Here is an 11,186-nt window from a genome sequence, read left to right as displayed (position 1 = left end):
CCCACTTGCATATAAAATGGCAACTACTGATGAGAAAGGGCTCTCCTGGCTTTGGCTATCTCTTTAAAAAAAAATAATGAACCCGAAGTTCTCTCTCTTGATAGCATAACATGTTTTCAAGAGGGAATTAGAATACTATTTGAAAAGAAACAATCTATAGGGCTACAGGTAGAAGGCAGGAGAATGGCACCAGTGAGGCGCTCATTCAGAGAACTGGTGCAGACATGATGGGCTGAATGGGCTTCTTCTGCACTGTAATGATTGTGATTATGATCTGTATTTTGATTCTCTATTTTAAAACCAGAATTGGATTGGACACAGAGGCTTCATAATTGGTTTTATGTCAATGTCTCTTACAGCGAGGCATGAAGGAGGAAAGAACACACCAAAATTTCTGTACCTGGGGTTGCTGCTGCATATTGGGTTGGCAGTAATTAATGTTGCTCACTACTTTGGAATGGAACGAAAAATTAGGAAATCTGTTGCAATTTTTTTCCTGTAGACAATGCAATACTGTCTGCTGTTAGTTAGACTTGCCCACTTGCTGGCAGTAATTAACACTTCTGTTTTAGAGTATTTAGACCGAAATTACTAGACAATATTTTGCGGTGAGTTTAGTTTGTAACTAAATTGCAAATACAGGAACGTCACATGATTCAATGCATTTCAATGGCAAGGCAGACTGCAAGATACCATCTGCGGAGAGGAATACAGTTAACATTTCTTCAACAAGAGTCATTCGGACTCGAAACGTTAACAGTATTCCTCTCCGCAGATGCTGTCAGACCTGCTGAGTTTTTCCAGGTATTTTTATTTGTTTTGGATTTCCAGCATCCACAGTTTTTTGCTTTTATCTGCAAGATACCATGTCTGCAAAGCTGCCAGTAGAGCAGTGCATTTTAGACAGCAACCAATGAATTTCCACATTTTAACTGCATACCTCACACCTTGCTTGAAGATGCTGTTGAATTTGTGCATACACGGAGAGCGCTGCTAGGCATGTTGTTATTTTTGATAGCAAAATATATGCTAACATGTTTCAGTCATTCATGGGGGAGTTTGTGGAGTGTTTGAGACAAATACAGGTATAGAAACAGGAGAAAAATCAAAGGAACAGAACAGAGGGGAAACATTACAAGGAGTAAACTAGAAACTGGAATATGAAACAGAATTGCAAAATGTTTTAAATGCGACAGGGATGTGTTAAACCAAAATATACCACAAACTTAAGCTTTCAACTTTAATTTATCACTTGCTCCTTGACCTAAAAATGAAACGGTGACATTTAAAAAAAACTGCATCAGGATTCACTGATGACTAAACTGCTCAAGCTGGTAAGCCTGGCGATTTTTCCCATAACTGCACTGTATAACATTAAACTGATCTGGATCATTTAGAACCACCAAGCTTGGCAATAGAAATTAATGTCTAAGAAAATATTTATTCTGAAATGGTTTCAGGATATCATTGAATGGCTTCCTTCTGTGCTGCAACCATTCAGCCTGTCAAGTCCATGCCAGCTATCTGCAAGAGCAATTCAGCTTGTCCCATCCCCCAGCCGTTCTCCATGGCCCTGCAATTTTTTTTTAAATATCTCTCTTCGGATGCTGATCCAATTCCCTGTTGAAATCCACAATTAAATCTGCTTCCAATACCCTCTCAGGCAGTGCATTCCAAATCCTAACCACTCACTGCATTAAAAAAATGGTTATTTTGCTAAAGACAACACGAGAACTTATCGCCTTAAGTTGGGGTCCTCTGCTACGACCCCTGTGCCAATGGGAAGAATTTCTCCCAATCTACTCTGTCTAGACCTCTCATGATTTTGAACATCTCTACCAAATCGTTTCTTAACCTTTTCTTTAAGGAAAATAACTCCAGCTTCTCCAATATATCCTTATAACTCAAGTCCCTCATCTCCCCCCCACCCCCCACCCACATTCTGGTAAATTTCTTCTGCACCCTCTCTAATATCTTCACATGTGGTGCCAAGATTGGACACAATACTTCAGTTGAGGATGAATCAATCTTCTTTTAAAAGGTTCTTCATAATCTTTAAGCCCAGGAGCCTATATGGCTTTTTAACCACTTTCTCAACCTGTCCTGCCACCTTCAACCATTTATGCACATGTACACTCAGGTCTCTGTTCCTGCATCTCCTCCTTTAGAACTGTACCCTTTACTTTACATTGCCTCTCCTTGTTCTTCCTACCAAAATAAATCATTTCAGACTTCTCTGTATTAAATTTCACCTGCCACTTATCCACCCATTCCACCAAACTGTCTATGTACTTTGAAGTTTTACACTATTCTCTTCAGTTTTGTATCGTCAGCAAATTTTAAAATTGTGCACTGTACACCCAAGTTATTAACTTATAACAAGAAAAGCAGTGGTCCTAGTACCGAATCCTGGGGAACACTACTGTATACCTCCTCTAAAAAACAACTGTTCATCACTATTCTGTTTCCTGTCACTCAGCCAACTTTTTATCCATGTTGCTCTTTAGTTTCTTCATTTAGGGGATGTGGGCATCGCTGGCTAGGACAGCATTTATTGCCCATCCCTAACTGCCGTTGAGAAGATGTTGGTGAGCTGCCTTCTTGAACCACTGCAGTCCCGATGGTGTAGGTACATTCACAGTGCTGTTAGGGAGGAAGTTCCAGGATTTTGACCCAGTGCCATTGAAGGAATGGCGATACAGTTCCAAGTCAGGATGGTGAGTGGCTTGGAGGGGAAATTCCAGGTGGTGGTGTTCCCATGTAGCTGCTGCCCTGGTCCTTCTAGATGGTAGTGGTGGTGGGTTTGGAAGGAGCCTTGGTGAGTTACTGCAGTGCATCTTGTAGATGATACATACTGCTGCCACTGTTTGTTGGTGGTAGAGAGAGTGAATGTTTGTGGATGGGGTGCCAATCCAGTGAGATGCTTGGTCCTAGATGATGTCAAGCTTCTTGAGCGCTGTTGGAGCTGCACTCATCCAGGCATGTGGAGGGTATTCCATTATACTCCTGACTTGTGCCTTGGATATGGTGGTCAGGCTTTGGGGAGTCAGGTGGTGAGTTGCTCACCATAGGATTCCTAGCCTCTGACTTGCTGTTGTACCCACAGTGTTTATATGCTAGACCAGTTCAGCTTCTGGTCAATGATAACCCGCAGGTTGTTGATAATGGGGGATTCAGCGATGGTAATGCCATTGATTGTCAAGGCACGATGGTTGGATTCTCTCTTGTTGGAGAAGGCCATTGCCTGGCACTTGTGTGGCACGAATGTTACTTGCCACTTGAAAGTCAAATCTGGATATTGTCCAGACGTAATCTATCCCATTTAGCAGGGTGGCAGTGCCACACAACACGATGGAGGGTGTCCTCAATGTGAAGATGGGACTGAGTCTCCACAAGGACTGTACGGTGGTCACTCCTACCGATACTGTCATAGACAAATGCGTCTGCAGCAGGCAGGTTGGTAAGGATGAGGTCAAGTACGTTTTCCCTCTTGTTGGTTCCCTCACCACCTGCCGCAGACTTAGACTAGCAGTTATGTCATTTAGGACATGGCCAGCTTGGTCTGTGGCAGTGCTACTGAGCCATTCTTGGTGATAGACATTGAAGAACTCCACCCAGAGTACACTCTGCACCCTTGTCAGCCACTGTGCTTCGCCCAAGTGGTATTTAACATGGAGGAGTACTAAGTTACCAGCTGGTAATCAGCAGGAAGGTTCCTTGCCCACGTTTGACTTGATGCCATGTAACTTTGTGGGGGCTGGAGTCAATGCTAAGGACTCCCAGGGCAACTCTCTCCCAACTGTGTACCAATGTGCTACCAGCTCTGCTGGGTCTGTCCTGCCGGTGGGACAGGACATTTAGGGTCAGCTGTAATATTTGCTATGGCTACATAGCCTGAAATCATAGTCAAAATCCAAAATATAATGCTCAAAGAGGTTTGCTGGAGTGATCTTGAGAAACCCCCAACAAGTTTGAGGTAAACAAGCTTTTAAAAGCCATATGGACAAGAAAACCCAGGATTACCATAATGTAACTCAGGCAAGTATTTAAAATGCATCGAGATAGGCTTCCCTAGAGATTAATACATGCTTGGAATTATCTTCCAGTTGGGGAAAAAGACACAAAAAACAAACAAATCAAAATGCAGCTGGATATTACAAATTGAAGAGTTTGGATAATGGAAGGAACTTCAATGGGCCAAGGGTTTTTTTGTCCCCACTTTTTCACATATTGAGTGGGCAGAGGATGGAAAAATGGAGAGAAATTTGACGCACATACACATAATTGTAAAGAAAATGGAGAAACAAACTAATACTGCAATAAAATTTGGAGCTAGCATTTGTTCTCTCATTCCTACAGCTGGCACAAAAGGAGAATAATGGGTTGACAAGCTTAAGAAACATAAACTGTTCTTGTATTTTGCTGCCAAAAGCTTAAGCAGTGGCTTTATTCTTGTCCTGCTCATATGATAACTGTTGATAAACCAATTTGCAAATTATTACAGCTTCACTGTGCCGGTTTATTACTTATTTTACACTGTTACCATACAGGCTGCTTCCAACAGCAATTTTACCATTGGAGAAAATGCTGCAAAGTAAATGCATCAATACCAGTACCACCAATGCCAAAGATATCACTGATTCAACTTAACAGGAAGTTTGCTACCTGAATCCAATGGCAAACGAACAACATTCATTGCTACTATATCCTTTCTTCTAACAAGGCCACTCCAGACAGGGTTGCAAATTTGACTTTACACCGAATGTACATTTACAAATGATTCTTCCCCAAATGATGATTTTAAAATTGCGTTTACCATTTCAAAGCAACTAAATACAAATCTCACATGCATGGTTGCTAAATCTGTGTACAGCATAGTGAGAGATTTGGCAGCAAGGAACTGGACTACAGAAGAATTTCAATGGTAGCAATTGAGGAATACATACCAGCTTTATGTACTGCTGAGTCTGCCCTACATATATTGAACTGAAATTTAGGCAATAATGAGAAAAAGCACATGGCCTTGACATCTCTAAGCTAAGGCACCTGATGGTCAACTTCTTTCTAGGCCACATTCTTTAGCTTTGTTGCTGGGCACTGTTGGGATTGATCAGATATGAAGCTCCATGTAATGTTTTCCTTCCCCTGCTGGATGCCTCCCAGTCCTAACTCAACTGGGCTCAGAATGGGAACAAATTGAGAATTAAATTAACTTTCATCCCCATTAAATGGCAGGAAGTTAGTGTTCCAGCATTCAGCACCATTGTGCCAACATTCTTCATTAACAAGCACCTTTATTATTTACTCAGCTTCTATATCCCTCAGATGGCGAACAGAAAAAAATGCAGACTCCCGGGTTCTTGCGATGGCCAGATTATAGAAACGTCTGAAATTAAGTTATACAAGCCTGTGTTTCAGCATAGAATTTTGAAATCAATTATTTCAACTGGAACAATCTCTTATGCATCTAGAAAATTAAATCACCTGTAGAGAAAAGTCTCAAACTTTCCGTAAATTTGAAGAAACTGTAAATACAGGAAATACAGGAAAAATGGAAAGAAATACAGGAAAAGTGCAGAAATGAGTATAAGAGAGATGCATGTGCATTACATGCAATACAAAACATTAAAATTCACAATAACTGTTGCACAAAGCCTGAGAAACAAATTTAGTCCTTAAAATCCTTTAATATATCCTAGGCAGTCAGAATACTTTACTTTAGAACGACAAAATAATTCCTTTATGAAGGTTTTTATGAATCAAGTGTCAGTATTCCATTGCTAGATCTCAATTCATGAGTGGGGCTTGATTTGATCAGTCACCATGCATGATTTGCAGATTATTGAAGACATATTAATGTTTTCAATGAAGTGAATTCCATGCTCATGGCTACATATGCAAAATTTGAAGGATTTAATCAAGAAGAGTTTTTTTTTGGGGTGGGTTCTTGGATACACTGGAATGTTTTTAACCCATTCCTCTTCCTTTGTTATTTTTGTCAGACTGTGATGGTATCTGCTCATGTACTGTGCGCTTTTGTTAGAAGTAGGTTAAAGATGCAACTTGATTAGAAGCAGTAGATAGTTATTCTGCTGACTGGTGCAAAAGAATGCCATCGATTTAACATAATTCTTTGCAGAACTTTGGATGGTTCCAGGAATAATGAGGGTACAGTATAAAGATATTTGAATCACAAAACTAAATAATAGTTTTATTATTTAATTACTGCCATAAAATAATGGGGACACAGCTCTATTATAAAGCAATATTTTAACTAAGTGTTTCTGATAAGCTAAACGCCTGAGCCTAGGACATATAGATGTTCAAACTGGGATCAGAGAGGATTCCTTGGGGTCTCCACACAGTGCAGGCATTGCATTGAGAATTCTTTGTTCTATATTTTTGAGTCTTCATTCGCATGGTGACGCATTATATGTGTTACTATTTACCAACAAAACCATTTTCTTCATTAACAGCATGGTTTTCTTTTGTGTGGTGCACACTGCAAGCAGTCCCACACATGGAACAAAAAGTTTAAAAGCTACTGTTCTAGGGGTTCTACATCCTGAACCCTTATAGCTTATATTCTTAAAACTCATAGCTTTGAAAATCACTCCATGCGCAACTTGTCTAATCTAAAGGTATACTGTGGAATTGCATTTCTTGCACTTGTTTTTATCTCCTTCCTTGAAGGTGCACAATTCTTTTGGGAATATGGATTCAGGTGCTAAACAGGCTGCCAATAACTTACATAGGATGTACTTCAGACACATTCGGCCCAACCAGTCCATGCCGTATTTAAGCTCCGCTCGAGCCTCCTCCCATTTTTCCTCATCTAAATCGTTCATCATAACCCTCAATTCTCTTCATTCCTTTCTCTATCATATGCTTGTCCAGTTTCCCCTTAAAGAAATTACCTATTCTTAATAGTGAGTTGTACAGTCTACTCAATTATTGTGGGTACTACAGATGATACTCGTCAGAGTCACTGAACAGCAATCACTGGGAAATTCATTGCTGTTATTCTGCTTTTAAGGCAAAGCCTCAAAGGCCAATTATAGGGCTGCAACTGCCTCCTTACATGAGCAGAGCTAACTCAGCCAAAAGCTGATTGTCCAGTCTGAGTGGTAGCACTCCTACCTGAGTTAGAAGTCATGGACTCAAACCTCATTCCAGAGATTGAAGGACATAACCTTTGCTAACACTTTTGTGCAATACTGATGGACATCTGCACTGCTTGCTGTGTTGTCTTTTAGGTGAGGCACTAAACTAGGACCCTCTCTGCCAACGCAGGAGGAGATAAAAGATCTCATGACACTATTCAATAGGGAGAAGTGGAGCTCTCCTGGTAAGTTGGCCAACATCAAAATCTCAACAATCATTGAAACAAACTATATCTCATTGGCTGGTCATATTTGCCTATATCAGAAGTTCTTTTGAAGCCAAAAGAACTTCACTGGCTATGAAACACTTCGGGACATTCTGAGGATGTGAAGAGTGCTACATAAATGCAAACTTTTTCTTTAAAGTTTAAGAATCTTTACTATTGGCTTCAGGTGATATTTGCACCATGTGCATCCCAGAACATGGATCTTGCACAGCCCGTGGTGACTCTAATATAAATCTACTGGATTCACTAAATCTGGTCACATTAAAGGTATAAAAAAAATCATATCTGTATGCCATGTTAACCAAATTGAGACTTCTGAATACAGTATGTACCTTCACAAGTCTGTTAATTGTTTTTTTCCAGTTCCTTTTTGATTTTGGTACTGAATCTGTTAAACAGAAAGGAGTATAGAGATTTGTGTTTGTACAAAAGTGAAGGTTGTCTTTCTTAAAATTGATGGATTTCCAACAGCAAGTAACTAGAAAGGAGCATTACATTCAACACTAAGAGATGAACTGGTGTTAGGGTGTCTGTGGCAGAACACAAAGTTATGGAAATACCATCTCATTTCATGGGTGTAGAAACCCAGTTTTAGTTGCTCAAAATGTAATGTGGTTTTGACTGCAACTTTATAGCACAACAAACCTACCAACACACACTGTAGCCGACTGGAGGCTTTGTATTCCACTGAATGTTGCTACTGAGATCTAAAAACGTAAGAGTGATCTGATATATCAAATTGCTGCACATAAGTCACTCCGCCATAATGGATTTAAAGTTTTGACAATGCAATGAAAGGGTACAGTAGAATAGGATGAAAAAGTAACCCAGGCATATTATAATGATCACACAAGAGCTAACATTTAGGAGTTCACTAGCATATTTTCCAACAAGAATCCCAAACTCGTTTTATCACTGGAAACTCTTTTTCTCCGCCTTAGACTATGAATGCCAAGGCCAATAGCACCATAAATGCTATCCCATCTGAAATAATCTAACTCAGCACAGGTCAGATATCAATTTTTTTAAAAAAAAAATGTTCTTGGGACTTGGGCGATGTAGGCAAGACTGCATTTATTTCCCATCGCTACTTAGCCAGTAGTGATAGGCCTACTCCTTGACCTGCTGCAGTTCCTGTGGAGATGGTAGCCTCACATTAGTACTAAGTAGGCACTTTCAGGATTCTAACTCAGTGACAGTAAATGCTCATGTCAGAGTAATGTGCAACTTGGAGAGGAAATTGGGTAGGGGAGCTGCGGGTGGGGAATGTTGTTGCCTTGCTCCTCTTGGTAGTAAATGTCAGAGGGTAGTCAAGAGTCAACCACATTGCTATGGGTCTGAAATCAATGTAGACCAGACAAGGTAAGGGTAGCAGATTCCTTTCCTAAAGGACATTCGTGAACCAGATGATTTTATGACAAATCTGATAGTTTCATGGTTACCATTACGGAAACTAACTTTTTATTTCAGGTTTATTTAATTAACTGAATTTAATTTCACCAGCTGCCGTGGTGGGATTTCAACTCATCACTGGATCATTAGTCACGCCTCTGTATAGTCAAGTAACATAAACACTGTGCTATCATACCCCTGTATGATAAAACATTTAAACTTGTGAAACAAAGCAACTGAGCAAGAGAAATACCTCCTTTCATCCTTATCCAAAGGTCTAAGCAAGTACTGAAATATTTACTTGTCAAGTAAATCAGCTCGTCAGAGACAGGCGAACTCCTTTCAAAATTATGAAACATACACTAATGGAACATATATTACCATCATTACAGAGAAATAGACAGTCCTTCAGAAAGTAGAATGAGATACTTAAACTGGCCACAACACTAATAACAAAAACAGAATTACCTGGAAAAACTCAGCAGGTCTGGCAGCATCGGTAGAGAAGAAATCAGTAAAGTTTCGAGCCTTCACGGCCCTTCGGCAGAAATGCACAACACTAATAAGTTGTGAGCTCTATAAAGATTGATCAAAATGTACAATATTTTATTAAAATCAAAAGTAACCTCTCACACTCTAAGCAGCAATTATTAAACATTAGGCACCTGGTGGAGTTGAGCTCATTCACAGCAACAAGAATTCTCTGGTTCAGTCTTAAGGCAGAAAGAGTTGAGCAAATTTTTCTTTCCAACAACCTTTACCAGTCCTTCCAATCATGCCTTAAAAAGGGTCGCTATTTAAGAATAGAATAGGGCTTGATGGTTTGAATTAAATTAGACCTACATGTCCTTCTATTCCTAATTGTCCAACAAGGAAGGGATGAACAATCCATTTGACACTATCTTGAAGCAAAATATATTACAAAAGATTTTCAAGAGCTAACTTGCATTTATATAGCACCTTTCACAATCTCAGGACAGCTCAAGCCCTTGAATCAATTAAGCAATTTTGAAATCACTGTTGTAGAGTAGGAAACATGGCAGTCAAAATTTGCACAGCAATGATCCACAAGCAACATTAAGATAATGACCATAAAATCAATTTTAAAAATGTTCATTTGTGGGAAACAAAATACGTTGTCTCGACCAGAATCAGAACCAAATGTTTAAAAAAAAGCACATGAACACCAATTCTGATTTGAGACCCTAGGACATTACAAAAATCACCAAATGGACAATGAACACAAATAGACAGCCAGATGTTTTGATCATGGAAAAGATAGTTGTAGGGACAGTAGATATACTGTACAACAGTAACAGTAATCTTTTTAAAAATTGGTCACAAGGAGCAAGATTTATAGCCCTATATAACAAAATCATACACCCGTTCTCTAAAATTGAATAATTCCCCAACTTTGATGAAAAAATGTTTTGACATGTCTTTTCTTATTGGTCCCCAACACACAATGAAGTTTGTTCATCTCAAAACAGACATCACTTAATGCAAAAGCCAGCTCTCTTTCAACTGCACTCCACCATCCCTTGCGAAATACATAGCACAGGGAGTGACATTGTGAATTTTACTCCAGCATGTTGTAACCACGCCTGTTACTTTCCCCCAGGGCTTATGCGTGGCCATCACTGGAGACAGGTTGTCTGATCCTGCTGTGTGTTGTGCAGATGTCAGTAGTGGAGATTAGCGGCATAGCAACAGGCAGCTGCACCACAATTTGATACTACGAAGATTCAGCCTCGAAGGCTACCAAACTCATTTGTTTATCGTGTACTAAATTTCCTGAGTCTTACAGGACAGTGAGACTATTGGCTGACAATACTTAAACCTAACATTGAGCTTGATTAATATCGACTCTGGGATAGATACCTCCTGCCTTTACATATTTGATTTAGATTCTACTGTTTAATTGCTACTCTCCAGATTTTGATTTAACTTGCCTTTATGCAATTTCTCCCTTCTCAGCCCTTTTGCTCAATTTTTTTTTTGCTTTGCATAGTTTTTCCTCAAAACAATTTATCAAACAGCCTACATTTTTCTTCACTGATGGTAGTCAAATCCAAGTCTTGGCAATGAAGTAGCTCGAGTTCCCTAACTCAATTGTGTTATCAAGGGTGATGCCTCATGGAGTCCTTACGCTTCTCCATGGGGAGGATGAAAATGAGCTGTCTTATTGGTTGATTTTGTACCCTTATGATGATTTAGTTTTCAGATAGTGTTCACAGTAACTTGGCAGAGCAATCTGCCTACCTTCTCAGTCAAAATAAGATGCCAGAAGGGGCACAAGCCATGCTGTAGCTAACATGCATGTATTTGACCTAGCCTTTTTTAAAAAAACATTTCCTTATAATCACATCGTTAAATCAAGCAAACTCCTATCATCTCTCAAAGG

Source organism: Cetorhinus maximus, chromosome 12 (genome assembly GCF_964194155.1).
Source record: "Cetorhinus maximus chromosome 12, sCetMax3.hap1.1, whole genome shotgun sequence".
NCBI lineage: Eukaryota > Metazoa > Chordata > Chondrichthyes > Lamniformes > Cetorhinidae > Cetorhinus > Cetorhinus maximus.
This window is presented reverse-complemented; position numbering follows the sequence as displayed.